Source organism: Saimiri boliviensis, chromosome 8, assembly GCF_048565385.1.
Source record: "Saimiri boliviensis isolate mSaiBol1 chromosome 8, mSaiBol1.pri, whole genome shotgun sequence".
Classification (NCBI taxonomy): Eukaryota; Metazoa; Chordata; class Mammalia; order Primates; family Cebidae; genus Saimiri; species Saimiri boliviensis.
Genome location: NC_133456.1, coordinates 113746557 through 113759241, shown reverse-complemented (window position 1 = coordinate 113759241; position 12685 = coordinate 113746557). Strand labels below are relative to the sequence as shown.

Here is a 12685-nt window from a genome sequence, read left to right as displayed (position 1 = left end):
ACTTTTCTCATCTAAATTTCTAATGTAAAAATACCTTCATAAGAGAATCTTTATAGAAATAGGATAATATCCAGAAAAACGCACAGCTTTTCTGCAGTTATTTACAAGAAGTGAGTTTGAAGTGGGGAGAGGAAGGAGGACTTTCACATTTTACCTTATATATTTATCTACATGCTATTTTCAAGTTACTTTTGTCATTTTTAAAAAGTAATGGAAAAATAGCACTAACCCCTATTGAAATTATTACTGATTCAAACGCTCCCTAGTCAGAACATTCCGTGAGAGTCTAATTTAGAATCACTGTACATTAGGATTTCCTCTTACATCTAAACTAGCATTTTCCTTCGACAGAAAACAGAGGGGCAAGTCCTTAAATGGGAGGCAGATGACACAGTGCTATTCAAAATGTGACACCAGACCGTTCCATTATTTCCACTTGCTGCCTCGTAAAATGACTAAATCTGCTCACTTATGTACAAGTTACAGAAAAACCCACAAAGCATTATTAACAGCAACAAGTCTACCACTGCATTACTGCTATGAAATGGCAAATCTAAATGTCGAACTGCCAGGCAGCTATACAAACCAAACAAGAGATCCCGGAAGAATGAACGAGCGCTACCTGTAACATGCCTTAACAATGACACGATCTCTGGGATTTACAGCTCAAGTACACTTGGTATACAATGTTGGTTTATTATCCCAGCCTTTCTGTGATTATAGCTCTTTGGAAGGACAAAGGTATTACAGCTAAACCATGCATAAAGGACAGACCTGGCCAGGCACAGTGGCTCACACCAGCACTTTGGGAAGCCAAGGCAGGTGGATCATCTGAGGTCAGGAGTTCGAGACCAGCCTGGCCAACATGGTGAAACACTGTCTCTGCTAAAAATACAAAAATTATCTGGGTGTGGTAGCAGGTGCCTGTAATCCCAGCTATTTGGGAGGCTGAGGCAGGAGAATCTTGAACACAGGAGGCAGAGACTGTAGCGAGCTGAGATTGTGCCACTGCACTCTAGCCTGGGCAACGGAGTGAGACTATGTGTAAAAAAGAAGGCTGGGCGCGGTGGCTCAAGCCTGTAATCCCAGCACTTTGGGAGGTCGAGGCGGGTGGATCACGAGGTCGAGAGATCGAGACCATCCTGGTCAACATGATGAAACCCCGTCTCTACTAAAAATACAAAAAATTAGCTGGGCATGGTGGCGCGTGCCTGTAATCCCAGCTACTCAGGAGGCTGAGGCAGGAGAATTGCCTGAACCCAGGAGGCGGAGGTTGCGGTGAGCCGAGATCACGCCATTGCACTCCAGCCTGGGTAACAAGAGTGAAACTCTGTCTCAAAAAAAAAAAAAAAAAAAAAAAAAAAAAAAGAAAAGAAAAGAAAAGAAAGACAAAAAAGAACCCAATTCATCAACACAAGAGTAAAATGTCACGATCCCCTGTGAGGGTCCATTGTGTCTGTCAATGTGTCTGAGCCATGATGCCCAGATATTTGGTCAAACGTTATTCTGGGTGTTTCTTGGGGTGTTTCTGGATGACATTAGCATTTGAATCAGTAGACTGAATAGAGCAGATGCTATAGGTGGGCCATGACCAACCCATCACAGGCCTGTATAGAACAAGAGGCTGACCTGCCCCCAAGTGTGGGGACATCCCTCCTGCCTCACTGCCTTTGGGATGGGACGATGGCTTTTTCCTACCTTTCTACTCTATCTGAATTATTGGCTCTTCGTGGGTCTTCAGCCTGGTAGTCTTCAGAAGGGAAACATTCCACCAGTTCCTCTGGTTCTCAGGCCTCAGACTAGGACTGGAAATGACACCATCTTCCACATTCAGCTAGCCTGGGTCTCCAGCCTGTCAACAGCAGATCTAGGGACTTGTCAGCCTCCATCATCACAGGCCAAATCCTTGGAACAAATCTCTCAATCTCACCATCCTACTGCTTTCGTGTTCCTGGAAAACCCTGACTAACACAGACTGTTCAAGTCCCAGATATGCCAGTTATGAGCTGTGTGACCTTCAGCAAGTTACACTGCCTCTCTGATCCTGTTTCCACAGAAATAAGAAGAGTTTCCACCTCACAGGCCTGCTGGAACCCTTAAATATAAAACCTGTACAATAGCGCCTGAGACAAAGTCAGCCCTTTGTGAATATTTGCTGTTATTAAGAAGTTCAGGCACAGATAAAGCTAATTTATACAACCCAGGAAAAACTGGAAGTATCAGGAACACTAAAATTTCTGAGTTCCCGGAACGACTGGAAGCTGAGCTTGGTCTGCTTCATCACAGAGGGAAGAGACACAAAGACCACGCTGAGAACAGATGGGGAACTTCCAAGAGCCAAACGCATGACCTCCCTCAACGGGACTCAGTTCATGCCATGTTCTAATTAGGGAATGGGTTGTGTTGGATGTTTATCAGAATGGCAAGAAAAACAGCAATGTTTACAGCTGGGTTAGGGCAGTTAGAAGGGCTCAGAGCAGTGCAGGCCAGAAACAAGGCTGGGAGCAGAGTCCAGCACAAAAGACGCTACAGCCAAGGGACCCAGCCAGCTGGGCTGGGATGGGCAGTGAGCGCACCCTGAAGCCATATGAGCTGGCAGGTGAGCGGCCGGGTGGAGGCTGGTCGGCCCAGCACACCCAGGAAAGGGTCAGTGATGGGCCCCGCCAGGCTGGAGAGCAGCACGGGGAACACTCAGATGAGAGCAGGGGTGGCATGAACTACAAAGAGGACGTCAGACCAGCCAGGGGGTTCCCGAGGAAGCCCGCGACCTGGAGGATATCATTCCCCTGGGCAACTGAATTTAAAACCTGGATCCACCATGCACAGGACAAGCCACTCGAGCCCTCTGTTCAGTTCTCTTTCATTCCACACAAAATATGAAGAGAAGTCTCAGAGTCACTAGCATGGTGCCTGTCAACAAGGAAGTTTCCCTTTCTGGCCTGCCAAGATGGTCTAGCACGCATGCTCACTTCGAGGATTTCTCCGGGATCAACGCCTCTGAAAAAGATCCCCTATCTGACATTCCCATGAACCTCTTGATACTCTGTGGCCACGTAAGCTGGTGGTGAACGTGATAACCTCCCGCCCGCCCCACACACACGCAAACCAGACATACATATGTGCACGCCTGCCAAGTCCTCAAACTCAGGGACTATGCCTATTTGTTTCTCTATTGATAAATGTGATAGCTAGCGTGTGTGGCAGAGCTCACAACCATGTATTAAATGAGCATGTACTTCCTTCTAAAATTCTGGTCCTGTCACCTGCATCAGTTCCAGTCTTCGCAGGGCTTCGCCAGTCGAAAGCACTGCTCCTTCAGGAGAAGGCTTTGTCTTTGCTTCCCCTCCCCCAGGGTCACGTAGCGAGTCTGTGAGCCTGCTCAGAGGACTGGCCCTTGCTAAATCCATGGGCAGGACCCAAGTAGGCAGCTATAGGAAGCCACATGGTTTTATCACTCTCATCATTCAAAAACAGAGGCAGCTTAATGAAAAAAAAAAAAACTAAAACTACAGAATTTAAGATCCTTATTTGTAATAAAAGCATCTGCTCTCAATTGCAAGCGAAGACATATCATGGCTAGGCGCGGTGGCTCATACCTGTAATCCCAACACTTTGGGAGGCCAAGGAAGGCAGACCACGAGGTCAGAAGTTCGAGACCAGCCTGGCCAGCATGGTGAAACCCTGAATCTACTAAAAATACAAAAACTACCCAGGAGTGTTGGTGGGCATCTGTAATCCCAGCTACTCGGGAGGCTGAGGAAGAAGAGCTTGAACCTGGGAGGCGGAGATTGGAGCGAGCCAAGATCGCACCACGGCACTCCAACCTAGGCGTCAGAGTGAGACTCCGTCCCCCCCACCCCACCAAAAAAAGAAAAAAAAAAAGACATATCATGTATGGACCAAGTGGGAAATGGAACTAAATATAGAATTCCTTCAAGCAATTCTGCAGATAGTTAAATGTATTCATGCCAAGATCAACAAGGAATCAGGCACTTTGCTACCTAATAATACAGTCATTAATGCTTAGCTTTGCAGATGACTTTCATTGTTTTTGTTGCGGCTGATACCACGGAAGAACTTCCACATTTATTAACTCTCTAGTGCTGATTTAGAATACCCTCTGCTTTCCCAAAACGCTTTCCCTTCTAGCAGCAGTGTTTGTTTCTAGAAGCTTCTGGTCACATGTTAGGGCACCTATTACGGTGGAACAAAAGGTAAAAGATCTGAGTCAGATCCCTGTGCAAACCTGCATAAGGAAAACACTGATTTATGTATCAAAATGGCATCAAATACTAGGCTTCAAATTCTATTAAACTAGCAAGAAAATGCACAGAAACCCCTGGTGAGTGTCATTTGGAAGACAAAAGGTACCTCTGGATGGAAAAGATATTTGATTTTGTTATAAATTCCCAAAGATCAGCAAGTCAAAGAACACCATGGTCCAGTGTTATCCTAACCACACTGGAGGGCAGTCCAAAGCAGTGGCTGCACACCACAAAGACATGCACGTCTTACGAGGAAAGGGGTTTTTCTGAGAACTCTAAGGAATATTGAGTGAAGAGAATTAACTGCTACACTGAAGTGTCCATTAGAGCTGGTACTTGTAGGTCTGACCATGAAATTCTGGCTAACGCTAGAAGGAGAGAAAGTGGGAAATTCATGGGGACGCAGGCATTCTGCCAGAACGCTCCTTCCTGTTTTCACTGGTACTCTGCCCTAGAGACCAGGGTATCACAACCTTTTTTTCCTCTCATCATCATGCCCCTAAGAAGCCCTTTTGGATATTTGTTCTAATCACCCCCTCATGAAATTATAAAACTACAGATACCCTTCATATCCTTTTTTTCTTTTCTTTTTTTTTTTTTTTAGTTTTGCCTTGTTGCCCAGGCTGTAGTGCAATGGCACGATCTGGGCTCACTGCAACCTCCACCTCCTGGGTTCAAGGACTCTTCTGCCTCAGCTTCCCAGGTAACTGAGATTACAGGTGTGTGCCACTATGCCAGGCTACTTTTGTATTTTTTTTTTAAGTAGAGATGGGGTTTCACCATATTAGTCAGGCTACTCTTGAACTTGACCTCAAATGGTCTACTGGCCTCAGCCTCCCAAAGTGCTGGGATTACAGGCGTGAACCACTGTGTCCAGCCCATATCTCTTTATGTATTATACTGACATCTGTGCTTTGAACATTTTAAAAGCATGATATTTTTTTTTCACCTTTTTGGAGGTGATATTGTCCCCACTTAGAAATGCACAGCTTGGATTCCCAGGTCAGCCAACGCCCAATTACTTGTACTTGAAACAGGCACTGGGGCTCCGTCAAGAATTTTATGACTTGAATGAGTGAAATAACATTTACCTTTCATTAGCAGGAATTTAACACAGTGACTCTGTTAAATATTCCTTGAGACATAATATGACACATCCGTCATATTGACAGAAGAATATCCATTCAATCCTTCAGTAAATATATAGCCTAAATGCTAAGGGAACTGGAATGAGAAAATAACAAAGGTTTGTGTCTCTGTGTCTTCCATTCCGGGCTAAGACAGAGGAATGGTCAAGTGGCAGATATGTTATCAGACAATAAAACCTGCTAAAAAGGGAAATAAATCTGCCAGGGTGGGGCTGATTATATTTGTACACAATTCTTCAAATCCTCACGGAAAAAGGACATTTTAGCAGAGACTTAAACAAAATGAGAGTAAGCCATGCAATTATCTGAGAGAAGGGGTTCCAGGAAGAGAGGGCAGCCTGTGCAAAGGTGCTGGGCCATGAACGAACTTGGGATGTCTGTGGAAAGGGACAGAAGCGAAGCCCAATGCCACTGGAGCAGAGCACAGTCACAAAATGGATTGCAGAAGACAAAGTCAGAGATGCTGAGACACAGTTTCCATGGATAGATTAATGAACCAGGTGCACTGAAAGGTGTCTTTAAACTGTGTCCCTCAGAACTCCTAGGCGAAGCAGTCAACATGCAAACAAAAAACATAAGTCCGTTGGTATAGAAGTCACTCAACCAAAATCATCAAGCTGGTAGTACTCCTAGGGGAAAAATAAAAGTGAGGAACTGTGCATGCATGCTGCCTTTCTTCAAATCCTAGCAGCAATTAACTCCCCCATGCCTGGGTGACAGAGAGAGATCCTGTCTAAAAAAAGAAAAAAAAAAGTTAAAAAAAGACTGGGCATGCTGGCTCACGCCTGTAATCCCAGCACTTTGGGAGGCGGAGGCAGGCAGATCACCTGGTCAAGAGATTGAGACCATCCTGGCCAACACGGTGGAACCTCATCTCTACTAGAAATACAAAAGCTAGCTGGGTATGGTGGTGTGCACCTGTAGTCTCAGCTACTTGGGAAGCTGAGGCAGAAGAATCGCTTGAGCCTGGAAGGTGGAGGTTGCAGTGAGCTAAGATCGTGTCACTGTACTCCAGCCTGGCGACAGAGCAATACTCTGTCTCAAAAAAAAAAAAACCAAAAAACCAAAAACAAAAAAAAATCAATACTGTCACAGTGCTACAAACACAAGGTCCCTTAGAAAGCCAACCAGCCTATCTCTAACTGGATGGGACACAAGCCTGCTCTTTATTTGACCTAGATCCTGGGAAAAACAAATGTCCTTCATGTACGAAGGGACACTTATTTTCAGACGTCTTAAGAAATTCCCAGAGTGGCTGGGCACAGTGGCTCGTGCCTGTAATCCCAGCACTTTGGGAGGCTGAGGCAGGTAGGTCACAAGGTCAGAAGTTCAAGACCAGCCTGGCCAAGATGGTAAAACTCTGTTTCTACTAAAAATACAAAAATTAGCTGGGCATGGTGGCAGGTGCCTGTTAATTCCAGCTACTCGAGAGGCGGAGGCAGGACAATTGCTTGAACCCAGGGGGCAGAGGTTGCAGTGTGCTGAGATTGCGCCACTGTACTCCAGCCTGGGGGATAGAGTGAGACTCTGTCTCAAAAAAAAAAAAAAAAAAAAAAAAAAGCCCCAGAGTCACAGGTATAGATATACCATAACTGGTATAAATCAGTTATGGTATATCATGAGATTGCATTTTGTTTGTTGCTGTTTTTTTTTAAATCTTTTTGTAATATAAAAGCTACAGGAAGTAAACTGTTACCAAAGAGAGAGCGAAAGAGGGAGAGAGAAGTCAAAGCATGACAACCGCAACTTGGCAAGATGGATTGCCCTCATTACTTTAACACGCTGTCATACGTGCAAGGCGATTTAAACTCACTCAAGTTGTTTCCCTTCCTATCAAATGAGATGCCTGAGTGTGCAGCTGCTGACTCTTAAAAAGTAATTAATGACTCACTTTTATCTAGTTCTTCCTCAAAGGACTTCCAGTCATATGATAAGTGTTCTCTAACATCTTGCCTCGAGGTATGAATGAGACAAGCTGGAGGGCCAGGGGGTTACAGCCACTTGTTCTCCAATTCAGAGGAGAACCAGGGCAGAAACGCTGCTTCCCTGTGACTGGAAGAAATGAGCTTATCCTCGGAAATCTTCTTTCCTTCTACTTTTTTTTTCTGGGAGAATCACTGGAGTATTTTCTTATCAAAGGAACCATTTCACTATAGGAAGTATGATCAACAATTGCAGAGAACTGGAGAGTCATACCTGCTGAGAGCCAATACATGGAATCTCTTTTCATTCTTATCCCCATTCTGGGAGGTTCAGTAACAGTAAGTACCTTCATTTTTCAGATGAAGAAAGTAAAGCTTAAAGGGTCTAACCTCAATGTTTTGGGGGCTGGCATGGAGATTCAAGGCTGGGGTCTTTCTGACTCTCCACCACCCACATCTTCTACTATTCAAGGCCAATTCCAAATGCCACTTTTCACTGGGAAATTAAAATTACTGATTCTGTAGCTCTAAACTGCCTGTTAGGAGAGAGCAATTCCCATCAGAGCCTGTAACCAGCCTGCCAATGGCCCAGCTCTTTCACTGCTCGGAACAGTAAAGATAATTAAATAAATCGCCTAAAAAAACACTCCTGTTAAAATTTCGGTGGCTGCTTTTCTCCATGTTGAGATCCCTCAGGGCCCAGCATGTGTTCTTTTTAATTAATAATATGATAGTTTATTACAGGATTCCTTCAACATAAAACAAATTAACCATCTTTCTGCACAGGAAGAAGAGGAAGACTCTCAGTTAAAAAAGAAAATGTGGATCTCTCCTTTGAAATGGAGAGGATAATCCTAAGTTTCACAGAGGCATTTAAGAGCTTTCTAACAGTGATTCAGGGTAAAATAACGTCAGGGAAGAAATATCCCATCCTAAGGCACACAATGGAAGTACTCACCAAATCATTAAGAAAATTGGGCTGGGCTCAGTGGTTCCTGCCTGTAATCCCAGCATTTTGGGAGGCTGGGGCAGGCAGATCATGAGGTCAGGAGTTTGAGAGCAGCCTGGCCAACATGGGGAAACCCCTTCTCTACTAAAAAATACAAAAAAAAAAAAAAAAAAAAAAATTAGCTGGGCATGGTGGCAAATGCCTGTAATCCCAGCTACTGGGGAGGCTGAGGCAGGAGAATTGCCTGAACCTGGGAGGCAGAGGTTGCAGTGAGCCTGTATCATGCCAATCCACTCCAGCCTGGGTAACAAAGCGAGACTTGGTCTCAAATCAAAAAAGAAAGAAAGAAAACTGACACACCGACATGGTCTCTTCTTCCTTTGAATTCTTTAACATGAGAGTCTGTATATTTCTTAGTATAGTCAAAATGTTACATTAATACCTCCAAAATTTTTAACTCTGCCTTGTCCACTTCCAAGCATATGGCTTTAAACTATGAACTACTTGAGGGTAGGGCTTTACTACCACCTGGGATGCTTTTCAGCACTCAGCACTGAGTCTATCCATTAAAATATAATTGCTTACATTTGCAATGCATTTGGTAGAAAATGCAAACTGAACTCATTTCCCCAATTAATAAGTTTTATGCAACTCCAATCAAAATTCCTGTGGAGTTTTCTTCAGGGAACTTGACAAATTTGACCTCAAAATTTATGCAGAATGTCAAAGAATGACAAATAGGACCAGCACTTCCCAAACTTTTTCATACCATGGTACATGATATGGTTTGGCTCTGTGTCCCCACTCAGATCTCACCTTGAATTGTAAATAATCCCCACACCCCCATGCGAGGACCCTGGTAGGAGGTCGTTGAATCATGGGGGTGGGTTTTTCCCAAAGTGCTGTTCTATTGCTAGTGAGTAAGCCTCAGGAGATCTGATGGTTTCATACACGGGAGTTCCCTGCACACGCTCTCTTGCCTGCCACCATGTAAGTCATGCTTTTGTTCCTCCTTCACCTTCGCCATGATTGTGAGGCCTTCCCAGCCACGTGAAACTGTGAGTTCATTAAACCTCTTATTTACAAATTATCCAGTCTTGGACATTTCTTTTTTTTTTTGAGACGGAGTTTTGCTCTTGTTACCCAGGCTGGAGTGCAATGGCGGAATCTCGGCTCACCGCAACCTCCGCCTCCTGGGTTCAGGCAATTCTCCTGCCTCAGCCTCCTGAGTAGCTGGGATTACAGGCATGCGCCACCACGCCCAGCTAATTTTTTGTATTTTTAGTAGAGACGGGGTTTCACCATGTTGACCAGGATGGTCTCGATCTCTTGACCTCGTGATCCACCCGCCTCGGCCTCCCAAAGTGCTGGGATTACAGGCTTGAGCCACCGCGCCCGGCCGCGGACATTTCTTCATAGCAGTATGAAAACGGACTGATACAGTACACAATGAAAATGGTCCTGTTTGCACTTAACGCCGGTGCTGAAAAAGGAACCTCCCAGCTGAAAGTCACTGGCCCTGAACAATGACTGCCCTATACACAGGCATCGATTACAGATAAAGATCTTTAATATTTTAGAAATTCTGTAAGAAATATGCAAGAAAATGTTTATGAACTTGGAATGAAGAAGCTTATAGAAAACACACACACACACACACACACACACACACACACAAGCAGAGCACAAATGAAAGGTCGAATAAACAGACTATGGTGAAATGGGAGAGGGGACAGTGGGGAGAATGGGCAAAGGAAACCCTCATTGCTAGGAAATGACACAAAACCATAGTAGCAATCACAGAAAACGGACGAAAACCACAGAAAGACAGCATTTCACATCCAGCCCTTGGCCAAAAATGAAGCACTGAGCAGGGCATGGGAAACTGTGGGTTACTGCATGCTGCTGGTTAGAGGATGACCACCGTGGAAAATGACTATCTCATTATCATCAGAGAAATGCTCCCATATGGAAACTAGAACATTCACCCAAGAGTATTCTTCATAGCTCTGTTCGTTAACAGTGAAAATTTGCCAAAAAAAAAAAAAAAAAAAAAAAACACGTAAATGTCTAACATGAAGAAAACAGTAAGTTGTGGAATAAGCAGAGAGAGCAAACTGAAAAATTATGTGTATTGATACCATTCATGGAAAGTCTGAAAACAGTAAAAACAATATTAAATATTTATGGTTATGGAAATCTATATGCAATATAAAACATAAATGTAGCTGAGCACGGTGGTTCATGCCTATAATCCCAGCACTTTCAGAGGCCAAGGCAGGTGGATCACTTGAGGTCTGGAGTTCAAGACCAGCCTGACCAATATGGTGAAACTCTGTCTCTACTAAAAATACAAAAAATAAGCAGGGCATGGTGGCATGCACCTGTAGTCCCAGCTATGGGGGAGGCTGAGACAGGAGAATTGCTGTCTCAGCAATTACTCCGGAGGCAGAGGCTGCAGAGAGCCAAGATCATGCCACTGAACTCCAGTCTGGGCAACAGAGCAGGACTCTGTCTCAAAAGATAAATAAATAGGAAAAATAAACACCAAATTCAGGACAGCAGTTGCAATAAAAGAGAAAAAGTGTTGGAAATGGGCCAATATTACATGGGGTTTCACCTATAGCAGTTTTTTCAATCTAAAATATGTCAAAGTATTAGAATTTTATAGAGCTATGGAGGCACTGTGCAGATTTTTTTAATTTTACCTCTGTACTTTTTCTTTAGGTTTCATATGTCCAAAAATAAAGTTTTTTTTCAACATTTTTAAGGAAAGAAAGTATATTAGTGATAAAAACTTCCTTGGAACAATGTATAGGACAGAGATAATCAGAAGTATACAAAGAACTTTGCAAAAAAAAAGTATCTTTTTAACAAAATATACATTTTATATAATACTAGGGAAATGATATAGATGATAGTTATCACGATAGAGACAGAGACAGAGGCAGAGACAGAGGCGGACACAGGGATATATCCCAAAGGCCCTCAAGTTACAAGCATCACAGCACATTTATAAAATGAAATTCTATGTTGCTATTTAAAATGTTACATTTCATATGCATTTATTTACAAAAACGTCAACAAAAACTGTTATAAAGCAGTTTGGTGAATATGGTAGGACTCAATGTGAAAGTACATACCTGTGTAAATATATAACCTATGCACACACACAGTTATCTAGATAGTCCCAAAATGTTAAGAGCATCTAGCTCTATACTCGTGATATTTCTGAACATTTTATTTACCTTTTGTCCTTTACTGAATCAAATGAATGTTATGCTATAAATGTGAATAATTACTATAATCACACACACACACACACACACCCCTTTTCTAGTATGTTTGTGGGAAATCCTTCTCTCCCCCATATATTCAGCTGATGAGAAAATAAAGGTTTGCTAAACACTGCAGTTCAGCAATAATGCAATGTTGAAAACTAATGGAATAAGAAGAGTAAGAGGTAATGGTGCAGAGGAGACAGCCAGAAGTAAAAACAGAGAAGAGATGGGAGAAGCCAGACAGGGAAGCTCTGAAAAACAAGAGGTAGACCCTAAACTGCAGCAGAGGGTCTTGTGGCTCCAACCCTGTCCAAGTTCACCGAGTCTCTCCTCATAGTCAGAGTTTACTCAAAGTCAGATACCGCCACGCTCACTTTCACGATGATCCCAAGCAAATGGTCGTTCTTACCAGCTAAAATAAACTTAGAAAGTATGGGTTTGCTTGGGCTACTCCATCAGAACAGCATAGACTGGGGGTCTTAGAAACTTATCTCACAGTTCTGGAGGCTGGGAAGGCCAAGATCAAGGTGGCAGCAGGGTCAGTTTCACTCCGAGGCCTCTCCTCCTGGTTTGCAGGTGGCTGCCATCTTGCTATGTGTTCACATGACCTCTTTGTGTGCGCAGGGCAGAGGAGAGAGGCAGAGACAGAGTGTATGAGATCTCTAGTGTCTCTTCTTTTAAGGACAATAATCCTAAAGGATCAACAACCAAGGCTTATGTCCTCATTGAGCCTTAATTACTTCCTCAGAGGTCCCACTTTCTTTTTCTGTTTGTTTTGAGACAGAATCTCACTTGGTTGTCCAGGCTGGAATGCAGTGGCTCAATCTTGGTTCACTACAACCCCCGCCTCCTGGCTTCAAGCCATTCTCCTGCCTCGGCCTCCCAAGTAGCTGGGATTACAGGCACCTGCTACCATGCCCAGCTGATTTTTGTATTTTTAGTAGAGATGGGGTTTCACCATGTTAGCCAGGTTGGTCTTAAACTCCTGACCTCAGGTGACCCACCTGCCTCAGCCACCCAAAGAGTTGGGATTACAGGTGTGAGTCACCATGCCCAGCCCACGGCTCCACTTTCAAACGCAGCCACACTAGGGGTCAGGGCTTCAACATAGGAATTTGGG

The 12685-nt window shown here is 43.8% G+C and overlaps 1 protein-coding gene across 7 annotated transcripts in view; it reads right to left on the bottom strand.

Annotated features, from left to right (window-relative positions):
- The window catches only part of SFMBT2 (Scm like with four mbt domains 2), a 297168-nt gene that overhangs the window by 152434 nt on the left and 132049 nt on the right, over positions 1–12685 (bottom strand). The gene's annotated exons all lie outside the window — the stretch shown is intronic.